Below are 27,166 nucleotides of genomic sequence, written 5' to 3' on the forward strand. Positions count from 1 at the left end.
AAAGAAAAATAATTTCACTAACCTTTTGAAATCTTCATCAGATGACAGTAATATAACATGTTACACAGTAAATTTATGTTTTTTTCAATAATATGCTATATATATCCATAAATCTCTGTTTACAATGATGCATCATTCAAAAATGCTACTCGAATGTCCTGAGAAATGACGATAGCTCCGGCAGATAACGTCAGCTAACAAGGAATACACATCATAAACTTTGACTAAATATGCATGTTCTACATATATATAGGAAGATACACTTCTTCTGAATGTAATCGCTGTGTTACATTTATTTTTAACGTTACAGGTTTCGTTCACTAGGCTATACTATGAGTCGGCGCTCAAAAAGTAGCATTATGGCTCCTCTATCTTGGAGTCCACAGAAACCCAAATTTACCACATAAATATTCCCTTACCTTTGCTGTTCTTCCAGAAGACCTGGAAGGAATTATACTTACCAAAAACAGCGTTTAGTTTTGCGGTCTTTCGGTTCTCAAACACGACACATTTCGGTTGAAATGCAGCCAAAAGTCAAGTGGATGCGCACCAAAACGTTGAAATTACATATTATATGTCGACTAAACTTGTCAAATATGTTCATAATCAAGCTTTAACATATTATAAAGGTGTACAGCAATCGTGAGGACGAACAGAAACACACGCATTGTTTAATCGATCTTGGAAAAAGACAGGACCGGAGCAGAGCGCGCATGAGAGTAACCTGTTTTTCGCGTGACCGAAAGGTTTCGGCCCGCCAAAACTCTCTTGAGCGCGCGATTCTCACAATGAGAAGCCCCATTGGAAGCAGACATCGCGCTGAAGACAAAGAGACTGTTCCCAGACTTGTAAGTGCTTGGGAAGGGTGGGGGCGATGACGTCAAAGTTGGGCCAACTTTTCTGATGACAAGAGAGAGTTTGGGAGAATGACTGCCCTGAGAGTTCTGCTTTACATACAGACATAATTTAAACGGGTTTAGAAGCTTTAGAGTGTTTTCTATTCAATAATATTTTATATTTGCATATATTAGCAACTTTTGACAAAAAAAATTCTGTTTACTATGGGCACGCAATTACTCCAGAGGGGGCAGTAAACAGCCCTATCCCCAACAGGTTACGAAATGGCTTTCTTCTTGCCACTCTTCCATAAAGGCCAGATTTGTGTAATATACGACTGATTGTTGTCCTATGGACAGTCTCTCACCTCAGCTGTAGATCTCTGCAGTTCATCCAGAGTGATCATGGGCCTCTTGGCTGCATCTCTGATCAGTCTTCTCCTTGTATGAGCTGAAAGTTTAGAGGGATGGCCAGGTCTTGGTAGATTTGCAGTGGTCTCATACTCCTGATACTCCTGATACAATTTCAATATTATCGCTTGCACAGTGCTCCTTGGGATGTTTAAAGCTTGGGAAATCTTTTTGTATCCAAATCCGGCTTTAAACTTCTTCACAACAGTATCTTGGACCTGCCTGGTGTGTTCCTTGTTCTTCATGATGCTCTCTGCACTTTTAACGGACCTCTGAGACTATTACAGTGCAGGTGCATTTATACGGAGACTTGATTACACACAGGTGGATTGTATTGTATAGGTCAACATTGGATCATTCAGAGATCCTCACTGAACTTCTGGAGAGAGTTTGCTGCACTGAAAGTAAAGGGGCTGAATAATTTTGCACGCCCAATTTTTCAGTTTTGATTTGTTAAAGTTTAAAATATCCAATAAATGTCGTTCCACTTCATGATTGTGTCCCACTTGTTGTTGATTCTTCACAAAAAAATACAGTTTTATATCTTTATGTTTGAAGCCTGAAATGTGACAAAAGGTCGCAAAGTTCAAGGGGGCCGAATACTTTCGCAAGGCACTGTAGAGAGAGAGTGAGTTTTCATAGAGTTAAACTCCCTTTGGAGTAAATCAGAGGACTGCCCATGAGCACAGTTATGGTCGGGCATCATGGGACAGGCCCTTTTCTGCTCTTCCGAATAAAACCCCCTCCCGGGTTTTCTATTAGTAGACTGAGCTTCCCTCAATTACGAGATGGCTAAAGGTTGCAGACGAGCTTACCTCGATAACGAGAGGGCCAAGATTTGAGAGGAGACCAGCTTACCTTGATAACGAGAGGGCCAAGGTTTGAGAGGAGACCATAAACCTAAGGTTTGAGTAGATGGCTGAATCCTTTAACCATACCACGTGGTTAAACTCTTAGACTATCGATACCGACAGAATAAGAAGAAGTCTTTGATATTAATTACTAGTCTGCAGCTAGGAATTCGGTATCATTGAACGCGAAGACTGACAACCGGCAAAACATCTATTCTATAACGACATGAATGAATGTCACTTTGAACTATCCATTCTAACCACAACAGAGAGAGAGGGCAGACAGACTCTCCAACAGAAACAAACTTCTCAACATCCCGACGATACACTGAACGTAAATGTATATATTGATTGCAATTGTTTCCGAATGAGTGAGCGTTCATGTGCAAAGGATTAGCATTTCAATTGTTATAATTATCAACTCTGTCTAACAAGCCGCCATACCGGTTTAGCCCACTAAGGCACATCCCCCTATCATTTCTTTGAAAACACATCTATTTTGTTTGTTTGTGTGATGCATTTCTGTGAAGTACTTAGTTAGTAAATAAATGATTTTAAGACAATTGATGTATGGATGACTCATAGTGAAGACTGGGTTTGTGCAGATAACCAACATTTTACGGCGTTTGGAATGAGACTAACGTGAGGTAAAGAATCATTCATTAATTTGAAGACTAATTGATCAGATATTAAGATATCTGAAAGTTATATTAGGAAAATTATAACTTTGTAATCTGAAGATTTTCCTTGGTGCCCCGACTTCCTAGTTAATTACAGTTACATGATTAATCAGTTTAATCGTGTAGTAATAATTACAGAGAGTTATTTGATAAATAAGTCTTCAGTTTTAATGATGTCAAAGACACGACAGAGGAAAATGTGAGAAAGTTTCTGAATGATCCTTTGATAGAAACAAAAGTTGATCCCCATCCAGGGCCAGGCAGAAAATAATCTCTATCCACATCCAGGACCAGGTTACTGAACGGGCACGCAGGGAATGTGCCCCGGGGCCCATTGTCACACCCTGATCTGTTTCACCTCCAGGTGTCGCCCATCTTCTCCATCATCCCCTGTGTATTTATACCTGTTTTCTCTGTTTAGCTGTTGCCAGTTCGTATTGTTTGTTTGTGTCAACCAGCTTTTTGTGTCTCAGCTCCTGCATTTTCTAGTCTCTCTTTTCTTTCCCTCACGATTTTGACCCTTGCCATTCCTGACACTGAGCCCGCCCGCCTGCCGACCTGTACCTCTGCCCTCTTCTGGATTACCGACCACTGCCTGCCTTGACCTGTCTACTGCTTGCCTCTGTTGGAACATTAAACCATTGTTTATTCGATGTGGTCTGCATCTTGGTCTTACATTTACATTTACATTTAAGTCATTTAGCAGACGCTCTTATCCAGAGCGACTCCTTCATACCTGATATCCCCAATGAAAATGTATTTTGTTATTTTATTTTTGGGGGGGTTATGGGCCCCTTGGAGGTCGGGGCCCACCCAGATAGCATATGATTGGAAAATGTGTACAATTGCAGAAAAGTTGCTTGAGAACAGCACAAATTTCTTTCTGACCCGTGGCAAAATGTGTAGAATTGCAGGAAATTTGCTTTAAAACTGCAACGTTTTCTCATAGCCTCATGACAAAATGTGTAGAATAGCTTACATATTAACCTATATTGTCACATCAAAAGTATCCTGCAGCAACAGGATTTGAACATTTAGTTCATTGTGTTGTTTGACCAGTGGTAAGGCTATTAGCTATCTAAATGTAGGCTACATGAAAAGTGCAATGCTGTTAATAATAGTGTGTGTTAGTATGGATTTTCATTAAGCTTTGTGATTTACATAAATTAATCTGTATTTCCTTTGGTGCAGGACAATTCTCAGCAACAAAAGAGTGATCAAATTAAGATCCTACACCGGAAAAGTAGACCTGGACAAGGTGATGAAGGCACTTCGATCCTGAAAACAGTAAATCCACTCCTCTGTTGTTTAGGCATTGGCAAACTCCTGTCAAAAGCTGTTATGTATGTTCCATATGTGCCATATTTTTCATGCACATGTATTGGCTGCTGATGAAAAGGAATTCCTCAGAAAGTGGGCAGTATTCTCTGCAGCCATCAACTCTCAGTGGGGCCCATCATACCTAGAGTAGCTTGAATGTACAATCTTAATGGAAGATGTGTGTGTGTGTGCGTGTATTCTCATCGTCAGTTCTTCACATTGTCTCTCATTGTAGTACAGTTCCTACAAGCAGAATGCCACAGGTGAGGCATCCCAACAATAGGCTGTGGTTGCAGGGTGACCCCCCTATTAAACAGACAACTGGAGCATGTATCAGAGCTACGTCAGCACCATAACATACCCTGGGATAGACAAGCTTCTCAAGGCTTAAAGGGACATTACACTACTAAATTAGATGTCAGAGGTTCAGTCTGATTTCGAGAAGAGTTTACACCCCATGCCATTGGTTGTGTATATCCAGCTATACAGTGACTTCAGAAAGTATTCACACCCCTTTACTTTTTTCCACATTTTGTTGTATTACAGCCTGAATTTAAAACGGATTACATTGAGATTTTGTGTCACTGACCTACACACAATACCCCATAATGTCAAAGTGTAATTGTGTTTTTAGAAATGTTTAGAAATGTATAAAACAATTCAAAGCTGTGAGTATTCAACCCCTTTTATTATGGCAAGTCTAAATAAGCCTAAAGTCACATAAGATGCATGGAATCACTCTGTGTGCAATAATAGTGTTTACCATGATTTTTGAATGACTACCTCATCTCTGTACCCCACAAGCATTGGAGTCAACATGGGTCAGGATCCTTGTGGAACGCTTTCGACACCTTATAGAGTCCATGCCCCGACGAATTGAAGATGATCTCAGGGCAAAAGAGGGTGCAACTCAATATTAGGAAGGTATTCCTAATGTTTTGTACACTCACTGTATAAAAGTACACTAAACATGATGACAGATTCACCATGACTAAAACTAAACATGGTGACTGACTAACCAGGAAGTGAACTAGACTGAGGATAAAAGCTAAGACAACAGAGAATCTGTGTAATCCTGTGTGAAGAGGTGTCTTTAGTGTGGACTAGAATATCTGTATGGATTGTGAGGTTCTGACATGGAGAGGGAGGGAGTTCCAGAGTTGGGGAGCTGCACTGCTAAAAGGCCCGTCTCCCATGGAGTGGAGGCTGGTGAGAGGGAGGGTGAGGAGGCCAGTGTCAGAGGAGCGCAGTGAACTGGTGGGAGTGTAGGAGGTCAGTTTCAGAGGAGCGCAGTGAACAGGTGGGAGTGCAGGATGTGTGTAGATTGACGAGGGGAATTTTTTTTTTAATCCATTTTAGAATAAGGCTGTAATGTAACAACATGTGGAAAAGGGGAAGGGGTCTGAATACTTTCCACATAAACTCTACACTGGAGTTGCCTTCCAAAACAACATTGAATGTTCCTGAATGGCCTAATTGACTTAAATTGTCTTGAAAATCTAATGGAAAGACTTGAAAATGGCTGTCTACCATTGACCAACAACCAACTTGACAGAGCTTGAAGAATTGTTTAAATAATAATGTGCAAATATTGTACGATCCAGGTGTGCAAAGCTCTTAGAGACTTAGCCAGAAAGACTCTGTAATCACTGACTCAGGTGTGAATACTTATGTAAACACAAGGGAAACTAAATCAAAGCATAGATTGATGTCATACCTTGTTTTAATTTTTTTATTTTTTATTCACCTTTATTTAGCCAGGTAGGCAAGTTGAGAACAAGTTCTCATTTACAACTGCAACCTGGCCAAGAATAAAGCAAAGCAGTTCGACACATACAACAACACAGAGTTACAAATGGAATAATCAAAACATACAGTCAATAATTCAGTTGAAGAAAATCTATATACAGTGTGTGCAAATGAGGTAAGAAAAGGGAGGTAAGGCAATGAATAGGCCATGGTGGTGAAGTAATTACAATATACCAATTAAACACTGGAGTGATTGATGTGCAGAAGATGAATGTGCAAGTAGAGATACAGGGGTGCAAAGGAGCAAGATAAATAAATACAGGATGAGGTAGTTGGATGGGCTATTTACAGATGGGCTATGTACAGGTGCAGTGTTCTGTGAGCTGCTCAGACAGCTGGTGCTTAAAGCTCATGAGGGGGGTAAGAGTCTCCAGCTTCAGTGATTTTTGCAATTCATTACAGTCATTGGCAGCAGAGAACTGGAAGGAAAGGCAGCCAAAGTAGTAATTGGCTGGAATTGGCTGGGGGTTACTAGAGAGATATACCTGCTGGAGCGAGTGCTACGGGTGGGTGCTGCTATGGTGACCAGTGAGCTGAGATAAGGCGGGGCCTTACCTATCAGAGACTTATAGATGACCTGAAGCCAGTGGGTTTGGCGACGAGTATGAAGTGAGGGCCAGCCAACGAGAGCGTACAGGTCGCAATGGTGGGTAGTGTATGGGGCTTTGGTGACAAAATGGATGGCACTGTGATAGACTCCATCCAATTTGTTGAGTAGAGTGTTGGGGGCTATTTTGTCAATTACATCGCCGAAGTTGAGGATCGGTAGAATGGTCAGTTTTACGAGGGTATGTTTGGCAGCATGAGTGAAGGATGCTTTGTTGCGAAATAGGAAGCCGATTCTTAATTTTGGATTGGAGATGCTTAGTGTGAGTCTGGAAGGAGAGTTTACAGTCTAACCAGAGACCTAGGTATTTGTAGTTGTCCACATATTCTAAGTCAGAACCGTCCAGAGTAGTGATGCTGGGTGGGCGGGCAGGTGTGGGCATCAATCGGTTGAAGAGCATGCATTTAGTTTTACTTGTATTTAAGAGCAGTTGGAAGCCACGGAAGGAGAGTTGTATGGCATTGAAGCTCGTCTGGAGGTTAGTTAACACAGTATCCAAAGAAGGGCCAGAAGTATACATAATGGTGTCGTCTGCGTGGAGGTGGATCAGAGAATCACCAGCAGCAAGAGCGACATCATTGACGTATACAGAGAAGAGAGTTGGCCCGAGAATTGAATCCTGTGGCACCCCCATAGAGACTGCCAGAGGTGGTGACAACAGGCCCTCCGATTTGACACACCGAACTCTCTCAGAGAAGTAGTTGGTGATCCAGGCGAGGCAGTCATTTGAGAAACCAAGGCTGTTGAGTCTGCCGATAAGAATCTGGTGATTGACAAAGTCGGAAGCCTTGGCCAGGTCGATGAAAACGGCTGCACAGTAATGTGTCTTATCGATGGCAGTTATGATATCGTTTAGGACCTTGAGCGTGGCTGAGGTGCACCCATGACCAGCTCTGAAACCAGATTGCACAGCGGAGAAGGTACGGTGGGATTCGAAATGGTCGGAAATCTGTTTGTTAACTTGGCTTTCGAAGACCTTAGAAAGGCAGGGTTGGATAGATATAGGTCTGTAGCAGTTTGGGTCTAGAGTCTCTCCCTTTGAAGAGGGGGATGACTGCGGCAGCTTTCCAATCTTTGGGAATCCCAGACGATACGAAAGAGAGGTTAAACAGGCTAGTAATGGGGGTTGCAACAATTTCGGCAGATCATTTTAGAAACAAAGGGTCCAGATAGTCTATCCCGGCTGATTTGTAGGGGTTCAGATTTTGCAGCTCTTTCAGAAATCAGCTATCTGGATTTGGGTGAAGAAGAAATGGTGGGGGCGGGTTGCTGTGGAGGGTGCCGGGCAGTTGACCGGGGTAGGGGTAGCCAGGTGGAAAGCATGGCCAGCCGTAAAGAAATGCTTATTGACATTCTCATTTATTGTGGATTTAACAGTGGTGACAGTGTTTCCTAGCCTCAGTGCAGTGGGCAGCTGAGAGGAGGTGCTCTTATTCTCCATGGACTTCACAGTGTCCCAGAACGTTTTGAGTTTGTACTACAGGATGCAAATTTCTGTTTGAAAAAGCTAGCCTTTGCTTTCCTAACTGCCATTGTATTTTGGTTCCTAACTTGCCTGAAAAGTTGCATATCAAGGGGGCTATTCGATGCTAATGCAGAATGCCACAGGATGTTTTTGTGCTGGTCAAGAGCAGACAGGTCTGTAGTGCACCAAGGGCTATATCTATTCCTGGTTCTACATTTTTTGAACAGAGCATACTTATTTAAGATGGTGAGGAAGGCCCTTTTAAAGAATAACCAGGCATCCTCTACTAATGGGTGAGTTCAATGAGTTCAATGTCATTCCAGGATACCACAGCCAGGTCGATTATAAAGGCCTGTTCGCTGAAGTGTTTTAGGGAGCGTTTGACAGTGATGAGGGGTGGTCGTTTGACCGCAGACCCGTTACGGATGCAGGCAATGAGGCGGTGATCGCTGAGATCTTGGTTGAAAACAGCAGAGGTGTATTTGGAGGGCGAGTTAGTTAGGATGATATCTATGAGGGTGCCCGTGTTTACGGATTTGGGGTTGTACCTGGTAGGTTCATTGATAATTTGTGTGAGATTGAGGGCATCATGCTTAGATTGTAGAATGGCCGGGGTGTTAAGCATGTCCCAGTTTAGGTCACCTAGCAGCACAAGCTCAGAAGATAGATGGGGGGCAATCAATTCACATATAGTGTCCAGGGCACAACTGGGGAGAGAGGGTGGTCTATAGCAAACGGCAACGGGGAGAGACTTGTTTCTGGAAAGGTCCATTTTTACAAGTAGAAGCTCGAATTGTCCATCAACTGCTTACAGGGTAACGAAACCAATATGTCATTTGGGTGAACTATCCGCTTAACCATTTATTTGTGGATTTTGATGTGTGCTTTGGTTCATTGTCTTGCTGGAAGATCCTCTTGCGGCCATGTTTCAGCCTCCTGGCAGAAGCAACCAGGTTTTTGGCTAAAATGTCCCAGTACTGGATGAAGTCATTGATGCCGTTGACCTATATAAGGGCCCTATAACCAGTGGAAGCAAAACAGCCCAATAACATCAATGATCCACCACAAGGTTTTACAGTAAGTACAGTATGAAGTTTTTTTCTGCATATGCTAATTGAACTATTCTTCTATTTGTTTCAAACGCAGTAATGTTTTACAGTGGTAAATAGGAAAATAAAAGCTCCAAATGAAGCAAACACCTCTCTTTCTTGGTTTAAACCATTTATTTTTATGTGACAGCGCAGTAGGGCTGAATTTCGGGAGATCCTTTACTCATCGATTTTCATTTGCACTTCCTCGTTTTTCTATTTGTTTGCTATGCGTCCTTGATAACAAAAACATTGCTTTTATTCCAAAACATTCAATTTATCCATTTATTTATCATTGTTTGCTTTTTCACTTGCTTGCGGGTAATGATGTTCTCCGTCTCCATGGCCAGAAGTAGTAGAACCATTTATTTATCTTTATAATCTTCTAGCAATATTTGTTTTCTTTCCTTGATCAGCTGAAGATGATCGACAAATGTCACTAGACAACTAGTCTACAGCTAGACACCAACGCGCACCCAATCCATCCAACAAGTATACATTAATGACAGTAGGCCTATAGTTGAGTCTTTCGATTAGAAGCATTAGATTTTGCAATGTCCTAGTCCTACATTATTTTGTATTTGTTTGTCCATGACAAAAGTTTTCACAGTGAAACAGAATGAAATGTTACTTATGCATAGTTACACTTACAGTGCACAGAGATCTCCAAGATCCATGATTCATACAGGGTTCAAGTTCTATGTTCTAATTCAATTGTTAAATAATGACAAATAACACTGTCATAAAAGGTAAGGAAACAAAGGTAGTGTTTTATGTCACACGATCTGTGAAAGCTCAAAGCATTAATTCATGAATTATGGAGAACTCACGAACTAGGGTGTAAACATGTTTTGATTCAACTCGTGTAATATTGAATGTAGGCTACCTGTTCTGTGTGTGTTGGTGTGTAAAATGACCTTGGCTTAGAGGGTAGACTACTGGCATCTGTCTAGGACTACAGCAGGTTAAACACAAGTAAACACTGTTTACACAGCCTTTTCAGAAAAATTCATTGAAAGTTTAGGGAGTGTTGCTTTTTTAACCTCGATTGGCAATCAGAGTTTACCCACCTATTTTGTTTAGCGCTACTGGCTACCAGCAGGCCTATTTGAAGTGCATTGTAATACACATTGTAGCCTAGTCTAGTAAGTTGACCATGTGTGTTAGGGTGACCATCCTGTTTTTTTCCCCACGAGACAATTTCAGCCCGAATTCAGGTGTCCTGACATTTCAGGCTAAAACAAAAGGTACATTTGTCAGCAAGATGTATTTATGAATGTAGACCTAATCAATGGCAATCGCTGAACGTCATTAGGTAGAATTTGTAGTGTTTTGTAACAGATGTATTTCTATTCATCAACTGGCACAAGTAAAGGCCTACATGCAGTTTGGATTGTTTAATTACTTTGGAGTGGATGAACATGAACATGCACAGCAAGACTACTATTATAAAGTAATTTGTTTGAAATTGGTTGAAAATATCATGATTGGTTCTGTTCATGCCACATTAAAACGTAATTAATTTGAACTGTTTAAATGATGTGTAAATTATTAGACCCAATAGAGACCCCCCCATGGTGTAATTTGCTACGCCTACTGTGCTGTGGTGTTATATTTAGTTCCGTTATCTAAATTGCCTAATGAATCATTATGTGATCTTGTGAGAAATTGATTCAGCTTTGGTGTAACTTTACTAAACTAACAACATTGTGAGAAGTGGGGAATTTCTATTTGTAATAATAATAATAAGTAATAAGTAGGACTATTAGGCGTAGGCAAGGGATCATTTTAAGCGATTGGAGCGCTCTTTGTGGTTCTTAAAGGGTAGCTGAAGGATAGCTCTGCAATTCAGCCAATTCAGGAACATACAACATAAATTTGCAGTAAGCCTATAGCCCATTAGGCCTACGACTACGTGGTATAGCTATTTGTAGGCTATAGCCTAATGTAAATATGAATACACTACCGGTCAAAAGATTTAAAAAATTGTAAAAAAGGGTTTTCTTTATTTTTACTATTTATACATTGTAGAATAGTGAAGACATCAAGACTATGAAAAAACTGGGATATTGGACATTTTATCAAAGTTTACTGGAAGACAACTTATTTTTAACTAAGACAAAATCATTTATAACTGAATTTTTCCAGTATAATATAGGTTCCGCAAATCCCCTTATTGTTTGGGATACCTTTAAATGTACCTTCAGGGGTGATTCAATGCAATATTCATCAATTATTTTTAAAAAGCGGTTTCTGGCTAAAGAAACAAGACTAACAAGGGAAATCCATGAACTAATAGTACAGGAATAGAGCAATAAAAACGATACTACAGAGATACAAAATAAGTTAGAGGAAAAACAAAAAGAACTTGAGGAACTTATTCAAGAACGATCGAATGTAATCTATTACAAAAATAAAGCAAACTGGAGGGAATATGGAGAAAAATGCACAAAATTCTTCCTGAATCACCAATACAGGAACGCTAACAAAAAGAATTTGCAGAAACTCGTTACTGAAGACGGAGTCATCTATGATTCTCTGAATGATATTTTAAAAGAGGAAGCTAATTATTTTAGGCAGATGTTCTCTTTTCCGTCTCATCCTTTCCCACTGAATGAAGATTATGGTAAGGAATTCTTTCCAAATAATATAAAAAATTGAAAATGAACAAATGTACAGAAAGACCAGAGGGAAGGCCAAATTACAGAGGAACTTTTTGATGCTATTAAATCCTTTCAGTCTGGAAAAAACCCAGGGCTTGATGGCATACTGGTAGAGGCATATCAATTATTTTTTGATATACTAAAAGCTCCATTGTTAGATTGTTTTAACTACTCCTATAGAAATGATAGTCTGTCAGGTACTCAGCAGGAAGGTCTGATTTCTCTATTATTAAAAACAAGACTCAGATGGCAAATATAAAGACCCAGTCTATCTAAAAAAAACTGGAGGCCCCTTACACTTCAATGTTGTGATGCAAAAATACTAGCAAAATGCACAGCACTCAGAATTAAAAGGGTTTTAGCAGGTATTGCTCATCCTGATCAGTTTTTTTTACATGGACGATACATTGGAGATAATATACGAGAAATACTAGAAATAATAGAACATCATGATTCATCATTCACCGGACGTGCTACCTGTCCCAGACCTGCTGTTTTCAACTCTCTAGAGACAGCAGGAGTGGTAGAGATACTCTCAATGACCGGCTATGAAAAGCCAACTGAAATTTACTCCTGAGGTGCTGACCTGTTGCACCCTCGACAACTACTGTGAGCCTGATTCCTCTCTAGCTTCCTCTCTAGGTTTCTTCCTAGGTTTTGGCCTTTCTAGGGAGTTTTTCCTAGCCACTGTGCTTCTACACCTGCATTGCTTGCTGTTTGGGGATTTAGGCTGGGTTTCTGTACAGCACTTTGAGATATCAGCTGATGTAAGAAGGGCTATATAAATAAATTTGATTTGATCATGAAACATATAAGAAGCCAGGAATGGTATTTATAGCGGATTTTGAAAAGGCATTTGATCAAGTAAGACTGGATTTTATTTATAAATGCCTGGATTTTTTCAATTTCGGTAATTTTCTTATAAAACAATATTTAAAATATAATGTATAGCAACCCCAGGTGTAAAATAGTAAATAACGGCTACTTCTCAGAGAGTTTTGAATTGTCAAGAGGAGTCAAACAAGGGTGTCCGCTGTCACCATATCTATTCGTTATGGCCATCGAAATGCTATTAAAATCAGATCCAATATCAACATTAGATGATTAGAAATCCAAGGCTTAAAAACAAAGGTGTCCATGTATGGCGATGACTCAAGTTTTATGTTAAGTTCGCAAGCTAGATCCCTGCAATGTCTCATTAAAGATAACTTTTCTGTACTCTCTGGACTAAAACCTAATTATGGAATGTACAATATTACATATTGGATCCTTAAAAAATACAACGTTTACATTACCCTGCAGCTTACCTATAAAATGGGCTGATGGTGAAGTAGACATACTCGGTTTTCATATCACAAAATATATAAATAAGCTCTCCACAATGAATTTCAATAGAAAACTTGGAAAATTAGACAACCATGGAGAGGTAAATACCTGTCTATTTATGGAAAAATTGCCCTGATTAACTCCTTAGTCATATCTCAGTTTACTCACTTACTTATGGCACTGCCTACTCCTGATGATTCGTGTTTTTTTTTAAATCATATGAGCAGACAATATTTCGCTTTATCTGGGACGCTAAACCAGACAAAATAAAATGAGCCTATCTATATAGTGAATATGAATTGGGTGGGTTGAGATGATTAAATATAAAAGCACTAAACCTCTCTCTAAAAGCTTCACTAATTCAAAAGTTTTATTTGAACCCTAAATGGTTCTCAAGTAGATTAATAAGAAAAGCTCATCCATTGTTTAAAAATTGCATTTTTGCCTTTGTGCAGATTGCCATGTCTCATTTTCGATTAATTGAAAATTGTACTTTTTTCAAAGTATCTGTCTGTTTCAAACAAGCATTGCAGAGCTGGCTACAATTTAAATTTCATCCCCCTGACAAGATAGAACAAATATTACAACAAACATTATGGAAAGACGTTTGAAAAGGGTATTTTGTTCTTAAATGATATTGTAAATTGTAATGGTAGAGTAATGTCCTTCATGGATTTATCAGAATTGTACAGGAAGGTCTGCTCAATCCAAGAGTACAACCAATTGATTACAGCATTGCCCCAAAAATGGAGGAGGCGGGTGGGAGCGGGAGGAGGTAGGGAACTGGCCTGTCTGCCCAATATAAAGGATCAAAACTGTCGGAGGAATAAAAATAGCATAAATAGGAAAGTATTCCAGTTTCATTTGAGGACCAGGATGTTGACAACTGTGCCATACAGATTGCAAAATAGTTGGGAAGAGATTTTTGATGTACCGATTCCATGGTACAGGGTGTATGAGTTGATATATAAAACAACACAAGATTCAAGAATTCGTGCTTTTCAGCTAAAATTATTATATAGAATTCTTGCCACCAACAAAATGTTGAATATTTGGGGCATAAAAACATTGAAGCTCTGCAGATTTTGTTGTGAGGATACAGAATCAATAGACCATTTATTTTGGTATTGCCCTCAGGTAGCCTGTTTGAGTCTCAGGTTCAGGAATGGCTGAAAATGCATAGCATTGATCTAAAATTGACCCTAGAAATAGTACTGTTAGGAGATCTGGAAGAGACCGGGTCAGTCAATTACTAATATACTAATACTCTTAGTAAAAGTATTTATCTTCAACACGCAATCTGTAGAGTCTATTCGATTAGATAGACTGAAATTGTACGTTAAACATCATAGCATAGTTGAAATATATGTGTTGCGTAGAAACACGAAATGGGTGGCCAGCAGAGAGATGGGATGGGCTGAGGGAAGCTGAGGGTTGGGATGGGCTGAGAGAAGCTGAAGGTTGGGATGGGCTGAGGGAAACGGAAGGTTGGTATGTGGAAATGGAGACAAGTGGGAGATGAGTTGCTGTGTGAGAGAGAATGATGGTCAAAAGATAAAGGGAAAAAAGTCCAAATAAAACATAATAAAAGTACATTTGAATGACAATAAGTGGCAGTGCTTTTACAACTAATGCCGGTTTTCCAGAGGCTGATGCTGTTTGTGTTTGTACACATGCATATATACAAACTCTCATTCAAATAAACACATACAAGAACACACACATACATGTAATAGTGCCAGACATGCACACAAACATATACAGTTGGCATTGCTGTTATGATTTCAGTTTTTTTGCATTGCTGTTTGCTGTTTTCTTCTGTCTTTTCCTTTTTCCTCTTTAGTTCATTCTCTTGGTTGGTGGTGCATTGGGTGGTTCTTTGGGGGGGGGGCTGTGGGAGGTGTCTTGAATGTTTGAGGGACAGCTATTGGGGAACTGTGAGGGGATCTTGGAAGGTTCGGGTTTCACAAGATTGATCCTGAAAAAGGAAACTATGACATATATTTTATATAACTATCATGCACACACATCCTCACACATACGGTCTTGAAGCTATATTGTTTTTCCTTCATGTTCTAATACATTACTGATACCCCTTCCTTGTGTTTTTTGTAATACATTTAAAATATAATATATTTTTAAAAGACTATGAAATAACACATATGGAATCATGTAGTAACCAAAAAAGTGTTAAACCAATCAAAATTTATTTTATATTTGAGATTCTTCAATGTAGCTGTAACAATGTGCGCTGAGAGTTGGGAAGCAAGTTCAGGGAGTGAGTGCTTTAATAAATAAATGAAACAGTATACAAAACAAGACACACAAACAACGCACATTCTGACCGAGTGAAACAACAGCGCTATGAATTTGTACAAGTGAGCTCTACTATCCTGTCATTGGTACTGTATTCCAGTGTATTGTGCTACATATTGACTGCTGATATAGTATGTCTATTCATACTGTCATACAATAATGTTTTGTCTTTTCTGTTTCAGAGAGTTATGGAACTAGATGCTACTGCAGAGCGTCATGATTGTGTCTATGTTGATGAGGTCGGCTTTAACCGAGCCAAAACAAGACGCAGAGGAAGAAACCTTGTAGGACACCGCGCCATCGTCAATGTCCATGGACAACGTTGTGGCAACATCACAATGTGTGCAGCAATTAGTCAGAATGGTGTCCTTCATCATGCCACTCTTGGTCCTTACAATACTGCCCACATTATCACCTTCCTTGACACCCTCCCTAATATCCTCATTAGGCAGGGTGAGTAGTCCAGGTTTGTTGCCATCTGGGACAACGTAAATTTCCACCCAGCTGCTCTGGGCCGCAATTGGTTCATTGACCATCCGCAAATTTTGATGCTTAACCTGACACCATATTCTCTGTTTCTAAACCCAATAGAATAGTTATTTTCAGTGTGGCGTTGGAAGGTATACGATCACCAACCCGACCAATGCATACCCCTTCACCAGTCGATGGAGGAGGCCTGTGGTGACAGAGATGAGGAGGCATGCCAGGGCTGGATAGGCCACTCCAGACGCTACTTCCCCCGCTGTTTAGCCAGCGAGAACATCGCTTATGGTGTTGATGAGGTGCTGTGGCCAGACCCAAATAGGAGACAGGATGCACCCTCGTTGTTTTTTTCTTTATAGTAACAAACCTATTTGTTTATCTTCTACTGTATTTGTTTTGTCTGTTACTGTTCATCCCGAAATCTGGATGAAAATACAATATTTTATTTATGTTTATAGTGTAAATATATATACTTAATATGCATACATACTGTATATGTTTGTGCACATACATGTACATGTGAGTGCTATGACAAAATTATGTGGACTCCACTGAACATGCAAAAACCACAAGATTACATTTGTCACATCTGTGTGTAGTTGGCGTGTATAAGAGCTAACCATTTGATGGCTTGTGTGCAGAATTTTGATGCAATAATCCAATTTTGAGAAGAGTTCAAATAGTTTTGAATTAAGTGTTTGGTTTTGTAAGAAATGTGTGACGTTTTGCATGTGTTTTGGAGTTTTGTGTGTAGAGTCTAGAGAAAAGGACCTATAGTTTCTGAACTGATGTGTAAGCAATTGTCAAAAAACTGTACTGCATTTGAGCCAATCAGTTGTGTTGTGACAAGGTAGGGGGGTATACAGAAGATAGCCCTATTTGGTAAAATACCAAGTCCATATTATGGCAAGAACAGCTCAAATAAGCAAAGAGAAACGACAGTCCATCATTACTTTAACACATTAAGGTCAGTCAATACAGAACATTTCAAGAACTTTGAATGTTTTTTAAGTGCAGTCGCAAAAACTATGAAGTGGTATGATGAAACTGCCTCTCATGAGGACCTCTACAGGAATGGAAGACACAGAGTTACATCTGCTGCAGAGTACACAGCCTTAGAAATTGCAGCCCAAGTAAATGCTTCACAGAGTTCAAGTAACAGATACATCTCAACATCAACTGTTTAGAGGAGACTGTGTGAATGAGGCCTTCGTGGTTGAATTTATGCAAAGAAATCACTACTAAAGGACACCAGTAATAAGAAGAGACTTGCTTGGGCCAAGAAACACGAGCAATGGACATTAGACCGGTGGAAATTTGTCTCCAAATTGAGGATTTTTTGTTCCAACCACGGTGTCTTTGTGAGACATGGTGAATGGATGAGCTTCACATGTGTATTTCTCACCATAATTCATGGAGAAGGTGGTGTTATGGTGGGGGTGCTTTGCTGGTGACACTGTCTGTGAATTATTTAGAATTCAATGCACACTTAACCAGCATGGCTGCCACAGCATTCTGCAGTGATACACCATCCCATCTGGTTTGGGCTTAGTGGGACTATCAATTGGTTTTCAACAGGATAATGACCCAACACACCTCCAGGCTGTGTCTGGGCTATTTTACCATGGAGAGTGATGGAGTGCTGCATCAGATGACCTGGCCTCCACAATCCACCGACCTCAACCAAGTTGAGGTGGTTTGGGATGAGTCGGACCGCAGTGTGAAGAAAAAGCAGTCAACAAGTGCTCAGCATATATGGAAACTCCTTCAAGACCGTTGGAAAAGCGGCCTCCCGAGTGGTGCAGTGGTAGCTGTGCCACTAGAGATTCTGGTTCGAGTCCAGGCTCTGTCGCAGCCGGCCATGACTGAGAGCCTCATGGGGCGGAGCACAATTGGCCCAGCGTCGTCCGGGTTAGGGGAGGGTTTGGCCAGTATGGATGTCCTTGTCCCATTGCGCACAAGCGACTCCTGTGGTGGGCCGGGCGCAATGCACGCTGACACGGTCGCCAGGTGTACGGTGTTTCCTCCAACACATTGGTGCAGCTGGCTTCCAGGTTAAGCAAGGGGTCATGTTTGAGGGGTCACGCATGACTTGACTGTCATCTCTCCTTAGCCTGTTGGGGAGTAGCGATGAGGCAAGATCATACTCACAAAATTATCAGAACAAATTTTCCTGCAATAGTTTTACCAGCTCCGTGTGCTCAAAAAGAAAAAAGTGACGTCAAAGCCTCTGCGCTCTGGCAGCACTACACCCCTGTTTGCATGGTCAAATACCTTTTATTAGTCTCATCTGAGCATAGCACCTGGTTCCAATTCAAGTGCAAATGCCGTTTAGCGAACTCCAAGCGTTCACATTTGATGGTTGCTCTCAATAAAGGCTTTTTCTCTTGCAACCCTTCGAAAGGGCCTATTGACATGGAGGTGGTGTCTAATTGTTGATTTTGAGACTTGGTGACCCCAACTTGCGACCAAGTTCTGTGACTCTTTCTGTGACCCTTCCAAACCATCTTTCTCACTGTGCGTAGGGACAAGATGCATGTGCGTCCTACACCAGGCAAGTTTACCACTGCTCCAGTGGTTTTAAGCTTCTAACTTATTGCCCTAATAGTGGTAAGTTGTGTATTTATTTTTGTAGCTATTTTTGGTACCCATTGCCTGATTTATGAAGTTGAACAACCATTTGTCTCTTTTCATTTATGAGTTATTTGACTTTCCCCATGGTGATGGTTGAGTATGGATTTTACATGTCTGACCTCATTTTTATACCCCAGTGAAACAGGAAGTCACGGAAGGCCTTGGAAGTTCCTTATGCTGACACATCTTTACAAAAACAAAAAGTATTACTTGTTAAACTAAGTCTCTTTCTCTGAGCAATTAATTTAAAAGAGAAAATAATTGTCCAAAACTTTTTTAAATCTCATGATTTATTTTATACAGTCGTTTGTTGCTCATCTTTATCAACGGTGTCAATAGTTTTGAAGGTGACTGTAGTTCCTGATAGGCTTGCTTTGGTAATGAGGTTTTTCATTTTCAATTTGGCTAGCTGAATATTCATAATAATCCAATTTAGCAATTCTTCAGTGATTTTAAGTCCTTGCTCTGGACATCCAGCCCAGAGCAATATTCCCCACATTATATTCTGATTAGTTAGATGTTTTCCCATTTTGGAAGACAAGCCTAGAACTGAGAGGGGAAAATAACATGGTTAGGGATGTATTATAAAATGGTATTGCATGCTGTCCCTTTCAATTCATCGACACTTACCCAGCATTAGCTGTCCAGCACAAAATCAGCTTTGATTCTAGTTGACACATCTCTTTGGGGATTCCCTGAGCTCCAGTTACCCCATCACACCTCCCACGACCCCCAGCCAACCCTGGGCCAAACAGCTGAGGCAGTTTGCTGACCTTGAATATTTACAATACCATTCATTAACTTTGATGAGGGCTGTGCTCAGAGGCCAGGGGAGAGAACATGTATGGGTTTCATTGTGAATTCAACTGGGAGAGGAGGACAGTGTGACACAATTACCAAGATTTGGATATAATCCCACAAGAGACGTATTCCAAGACGAATAAGGCCATATGATCATATGGACCAGGGGACCATGTAAGCACCAGCCACAAGCCTGAAATAGAACTGCTTCCTAAGAGAAACTGACTGAACCAGAGGGGAGGGAAATCTCTCGAGATGTCTCACTGGCCAGCCACAGCTAGATAGATGTCAGAATGAACTACAGTGTTTTCTCCTATTGCTCTGGCCATGCACAACATTACTCCTGTCCTCCAGAATCCCAAGCTCCCTCACCTTGTGCCTTGTTAACTCCCTCTGAGCATGGCTATTCATCAGTTTTCCTGCAAGTCTTCCCTCATTTTTTTATCAAGGGGCCAGCTCCCAAACTCAGTGAGGTATTCAGCCATGAACCAAGATATGAAGAGGCTGTTGTTGCTAGCGATACTGGCTGTCCCCAAATCCGCTTGAGAGGCCTTTGGAGAGGTGTGTACACATGAGGGTATTTTAATACATGTCTGTTTTACCATTTATCTGTTTACCAAGCGTATCTTCGATACAATTACTATTCTCGTCTCTCACTTAATTTTTATTACATACAGAATGATGGGTGCATGATGTAAAATGTAAATGCAATATGACATATAAAATATATATTATTATATACAGTATGATCATACATATGCACCTTTATATCTCCTTTGCTGAAAAAGGCGGGGGGGTCTACTAATGTAGGCTATTTGGTTGGGAGAGTAGTTTGATCTATTTTTTAAAAAGTGAGTACATTTCGATAACGGCACCAATTTCCTTCTGCTCGCTGGGAATAATCATCTCCAGCTTGGAATTCATTATAGTCAACGATGAACATTGTGACCGAAACCTCCATCATGCTTGTGCATCAATGACTCCCAAGATTAACAAGTCAACCTTAAACATGTTGTCCCCTACAAATTATTTAGCGCCCCCCTTAGGCCAATCATATCCCTGAGCATGTGTGCCAAATTTTTACACTCCCAGGTCAACAGATCAAGAGATATAAACATGTGCCTGTTATAGCGTCACCGTGTGGTCGATATGAGTGTTGATAGTGTTCGCAACATGTGTACCAAATTGTGTTGCAATACGAATACCCTTGACTGATTTATATGCATTTATGTGCCAGACCATGTGAATGTTTATTGATCAATTGTGGTCATGTTGTTGTAGGTACTAGTCTGGAAAATATTGCTTTGAGAGACATTTGTCCATAGATTCCACAGATCAAGGTTTCGTGCAGATCGGTCATTCGGTGTCAGAAGAGTACCGTTGAATTCTGAATGGTGAAAAATCCATCATGGATCCCTGAGGTAAATGTTTTCCTTGTGAGGAGAGGGACCTGCAATATGTATCAACTTTCATGACTTTAGGTCAAACGAGGGGATGCGCGTGACCTTTCAAATTTTGCATTTTCAATCTGTTGTTATAACGCCACCATCTGGTCAATCAGTGTAATTTAAAGTACAAATGCCGGATCTCTGTGCCAAGACGCATCGTTCACCCAAGTTTCGTCAAAATCTGGCCAGTGCTGTCTGAGATATCGCGTGACTAATGAATGAACGGCAAGAAGGACGGCAGAGACAGAACCAGTCCCCTCCTCAATTTCATTTTGGGGGACAATTATCTCCCGCATTGACGAAATCAGAATTGTATGATGATTTTGTAATCACAATGAAATTAAAACCTGCCTCCCCTTCACTTTCTCCTTCTGTGGGGGAATGTTCTTGAAAAGTATCCTAGAGAATATCCATCCCTCCTCAACCTTGCCTTTCCCAAGAGCAAATGAAGCACTACTTTACCCGACCACAGTCTCAGAGCCTCATGATAACTGTATACAGTTGTCTTGATTTACAGACATACTGTAGTCACTATATCTATTTGATATTCCATACGATCAGTATAACGATGTTGCATACTGCCTGTTCTTTTTGCCTCTGCAGTATAGCGTCTAGTAATCTCACTGTAATTTCTATGACACAAACAGAAGCGCTGAGTAATATAGATTACTATGGATTATCTTTCAAGCCATTGTCTCATCCATTGTGTTATCTAGCAATTTTCTTCAATTAACCCCTTAGAAATGATGTCTGTGCTCCAGCAGAGATTCGGATTAGCATAATGAAAACATCTGTCTGTTTAAGATAGAGATATTTGTTTCTTTGCATGGGCTGTGTCTCAATCCACCACATCCTCCAATGGCAGCCTTCCGCATCTGCAGTGGAATGTAGCTGTCACGCCATATAACTGATTGGAGACAGGCGCAGGAATACGTAATAGGGGGTTTTAATACTCCACCCAAAAATAAACATGCCATGAAAGGCATGTGGATGAAGCCCAAAACAAAAACCCAAACAAAAGAGCGAAGTTAAACCTCTAATAAATACATGAGATGAGACACGTAATAACAACTGCACAACAATACACAGGACGAGACCCTTAATAGCGAGTGCACAACAATACACAGGACGAGGCCCTTAATAGCGAGTGCACAACAATACACAGGACGAGACCCTTAATAGCGAGTGCACAACAATACACAGGACGAGGCCCTTAATAGCGAGTGCACAACAATACACAGGACGAGACCCTTAATAGCGAGTGCACAACAATACACAGGACGAGACCCTTAATAGCGAGTGCACAACAATACACAGGACGAGGCCCTTAATAGCGAGTGCACAACAATACACAGGACGAGACCCTTAATAGCGAGTGCACAACTATACACAGGACGAGACCCTTAATAGCGAGTGCACAACAATACACAGGACGAGACCCTTAATAGCGAGTGCACAACAATACACAGGACGAGACCCTTAATAGGGAGTGCACAACAATACACAGGACGAGGCCCTTAATAGCGAGTGCACAACAATACACAGGACGAGGCCCTTAATAGCGAGTGCACAACAATACACAGGACGAGGCCCTTAATAGCGAGTGCACAACAATACACAGGACGAGACCCTTAATAGCGAGTGCACAATACACGCAGCACGAAAGCTGACACAACAAAGCACAGGTACTGACAAGACCGACGGACATGGGAACAATAACCGACAAGACAATGTTGAACAGAGGACACATATATACACTTACTAATCAGGGGAATGGAACCAGGTCTGCGTAATGAAACCGACCTAGAGGCCTGTGACTTAGACCTCCGGAACTGGTGCACGGAATGAGCAGCAGTACCGGGGGAATCCGTAACAACAGCAGTGTTTGTCACACCATAAAAATATACATTTTTCCATGTATGACTCTGTGATTGAATGCATTTCTATGGGCTAATAGCAGTAAGGCCAAATTCAATGTTTCATCAAATCATTTTCATACATGCCTGAACGGGTCATAAAATTCAAAATCAGATAGCTAAGTGATCCTTGGTGTGACCATCCACAATCAACCAACATCTTCAGTTATCATATAGTATCTGGCCCAATCTTATGGTATTGTATAATGTTGTAAGTTCCAAGTAAATGTCTCTCCTCAGATTGATGAAGCCTGGCTCGTCGTCTCCAATATTTTGGTAGTATCTCTGGAAATCATCTTCTGGAGCAGACCGTTGATGTTTACTTTATTTTACACAGATCATGAAATTAAACACCTGCTGATCATTGGAAATTTAGTCAAAATGATTACTGTTGAAAATGTGCCAGAGGAAATATTGGCTGACTGACTCACTGTCTGCTGATGCAAAAATTAGTAATGATGGAAGGGAAAGTTAAAAGTTAACCTTTGAAAGGTAGTTAGAGAAAATGGAAAAGTTATTGAACCTATGATCTAAAAATTAAATATTTAACTAGTCAAGAACAAATTGTTATTTACAATGACAGCCTACATCAGCCAAACTCAGATGATGCTGGGCCTCATTATGCACTGCCCTATGGGACTCCCAATCACATCTGGGTGTGAAACAGCCTGGAATCAAACCAGGGTGTCTGTAGTGACACCACTAACACTGAAATGCAGTGCCTTAAACCCCTGCGCCACTTGGGAGCCCTAAGGATCTAAGGGACATAACAGCACTGAAAGACACCCAAAAGGGACTTTCAGATTTGTATAATATAGCTTTGTGGTGAATTTCCATGAATATATGCAGTAACAACAACCACCAGTATTTATGCTATTTATCAAGCTTTTCAATATGCACAAAGTGATAGTGTTTCCATTTTCAGAACTGAGCTAAGAGAAAGGTTGTCAAACTCATTAGTTAGTGAATTTAAACTGTCTCTCCTGGCTGCATTCAAAATGTTAATGCTTGAGTGCAAATTAGTATTCCCAAACTGTATTTGAAAAAATGATAAACGCTGAGCCTGTAGAGACTGTATAAGACATGAAGCACTGCCTCTCACGCAGCGGGAGAAGAGACCTACAGTTCCAGGATGTTGATTTATTGCAGCAGGCACCATGGATAAGGCAATAGTGTTCCTCTTTATATATAGAACGCAATATGTCTGCTCCCAATATGCCGCCAATACTCTCTCAACACTCGACAGAAGCTGAGACTAACTCATTACCATTTTATTTGTCAGTTTTAATACCAATCACATTTCAAACACAGTATCATACTTCAACGCAAGAGTGTTCTCATCGTGGGTTTGTAAATATCACAGATCGCAAAATGGCAACGCTAATGAAGAATACCACTACGACATGAAAACAATATTGTTAAGCTCAATGGGATATATAAATGTCTCCGTGAGCAGCATCAAGTCCTATGATCCGTCCCAACAAACACTAACAAGCCATTCCAAGCCTCATTAATAATGACCATGGGTTTATCTCCACTTCTAGACTACAGCCACAGGGAACCAGCATTCAATGGCACAATGAGGAAGAGCCGCAACAACTGGAGCATAGACAGCTGTGGTAGGCCTGATATAGTGTGATATATCCTAGTGTTAATAGTGACAGAGGATAGACTAGCCTTAGAAATGACCCACAGTGTCTCTGCTGTGTGAGGACATATCCTGGCCAGATCATGTATTTCGCCTGCCCCATACATTGCTTTTCTCTTAACTACCGTGTGATAACTGCATTATCATGTTGGATCACAGTGCACCAGGTGATATAGGAACTCTTTCTTTGCCATCAATTCCTGTGAAAACAGAATCTTCATTATCCTTAGCCAGATCATTGCTGTAGAGTTTTGTAGGTGGCACACCAGGATTATAGCAGTACACAGGTGTGCATTGACCGTGAAGGGGGAAAACTCTTGAACAAACAATCCTGTAATATGATGTGCCAGTGACGGTCAATTTTACTGCTGTATTCCTTGTTTTGTGGCTAAGAATGAGCCTCAAATTTGCATTGTCAATGTCACGCAAATGCTGCCATTTAAGAAATATATGAAATGTTATAGATGTTTACGAGTGAATTCACCATATGCCGGATTACAACGTATTTGATAACCAAGAAGCACGAAGCAGAAGCGTTTCTAATGTAAAACAGTTATGACATGATACAATTTTCCACAAAAGCTACACCGATTTAACCCCCGGAAAACAAAAGCCAGCATTTAATCATTCTGACAGCTCTCTGAAAACTTTCAACTTGAAAAAGATGGCCCCTTTCATGTTGATCTGTCAAAGGCTTGCTGGGGTCTCAAACGGGGAACTGACAGTTGCTGGTCTTTCTTACGTTTTTATTAAGTGGGGAGGGGGATTAAATCAACCAGGAAGGAAGAGGCGATGTATCCCCCATGTGTTGAAGCGTACCTGCTTTTCCAAGCATGATGACACCATCATTTAGCTTTGAAAATGCAACCCAAGGGTGCTGCTTTGTTCCTGTCACTATCTGTTAGTAAAGATGAAAAGATAGATGGAGGGCAAAAGGCCAAACCTGATTGAAATGATAGAGTATCTGCATATCATCGTAGGGGTGACTCTATGCACAAGAGAGTGGCATATGAAGTGATTGACAACAAGGATGAGAGACGCACACACACAGAGAGAGAGAGAGAGAGAGAGAGAGAGAGAGAGAGAGAGAGAGAGAGAGAGAGAGAGAGAGAGAGAGAGAGAGAGAGAGAGAGAGAGAGAGAGAGAGAGAGAGAGAGAGAGAGAGAGAGAGAGAGACAGACAGACAGACAGACAGACAGACAGACAGACAGACAGACAGACAGACAGACAGACAGACAGACAGACAGACAGACAGACAGACAGACAGACAGACAGACAGACAGACAGACAGACAGACAGACTTAAATCATCTTTATTGGGTCTGGGGCCCACCACACAATAAATACTCATGCAGAACTCATACATAACCACAGTTACACATCGCTTAAAAACACAAATTCAATTCCTCCTCCACAGTAACTAAACACAACAACCTCTGAATACCCCATATACTCAAAAACAGATCAATATTGTTGACAAGTTTATAATAGGCAAACTCAACCCTTAGTTTCGCTGCCAACACTCCCTCCAGCATTCCCACCACATCCACAGACCCCTGTCCCCGAATACTGTTCTTTCGGGTCTTCCATATTGCTAATTTTGCTGCCCCTAACACAAAATTAAGCAACACAACTACACCCTTTTGACTGAACCTGTACTTTGGCCCAAATATACAGTGGGGCAAAAAAAGTATTTAGTCAGCCACCAATTGTGCAAGTTCTCCCACTTAAAAAGATAAGAGAGGCCTGTAATTTTCATCATAGGTTTTGTCTGTCATAGTTGAAGTGTACCTATGATGAAAGTTACAGGCCTCTCTCATCTTTTTAAGTGGGAGAACTTGCACAATTGGTGGCTGACAAAATACTTTTTTTCTCCACCGTATACAGTTGGGAAGAGAAAACCTCTCCCAATGTTGAAGAACCAAACAGTAATCAGTTCAATCATCCCGACCAACCTGGGACACAGTAAAAACAGATATGCCAGAGATTCAGACTCAGCACAGACTGGACACCCCTCTCCAACAGTAGGGTCCAGGTGTACCAGATGCATGTTAGTGGCTATAGCTCCATGTTTTATCCTCCATTGGAGGTCAGCTGTCCTCTTATCAATAGGCAGCTTGTATAATGATCGCCAACATCCATTTGGAGAGGCACCTGGACCAAGGACACTCGCCCACCTTGTCGATTTTACCCCTTACAGGGAAGAGGCATGGGACACCTTTACACATATTCTGTACATGGACTTCTTACCCACCTCCTTGAACTCCCCCAGCTCCGGGGTATCGAAGGAAAGCAGCATCCCCACATCCTCCTTGAATGCCCCCATCGCAGCACTAACAATCAGTGCAGGGAACACATAATCCAGACCCTCCTTCCACAGATCAGAATTGGAAGTGTCAGTCACATACTGCAGATGAAGCACTGGCAAGGAGTCGCAGACCTCAGCGACAACCTTCCTCACTAGGCGAGATGATCGGATCCCCGCTCTTTCTCCCAGCTCCCCCAACGATCTGCTCCTGCTCTACATCAGATGACCCAGCTTGGTACACCCCACGCCTAACAGGCATGAACGTAGGCTAGCTGAACCCAAAACACGGGACTGGGTGTCAGTGTTGTGAAAAAGAGGCTCTTCAAAAAGCCACATCCCTGGTGGCGTGCCAGTCTTACGGGACTTGACAAGGACTCTCCAAGCCTGCATAACAGACTCATAAAATGGAGTCAGGCCAGGCAAATCACCCCCCTCCAGCTTTAAGAGGAAAAGGTGCTTGTCTAAGCCCAAACAGCCCGCTCTCCTCATCAATATGTAGGCTGTTTCGACCCAGCTAGAACCATCTCTGTACAACAATCTCTGGGCTGCTTGAAGCC

The sequence above is a fragment of the Oncorhynchus keta genome, chromosome 29 (assembly GCF_023373465.1).
Source record: "Oncorhynchus keta strain PuntledgeMale-10-30-2019 chromosome 29, Oket_V2, whole genome shotgun sequence".
NCBI lineage: Eukaryota > Metazoa > Chordata > Actinopteri > Salmoniformes > Salmonidae > Oncorhynchus > Oncorhynchus keta.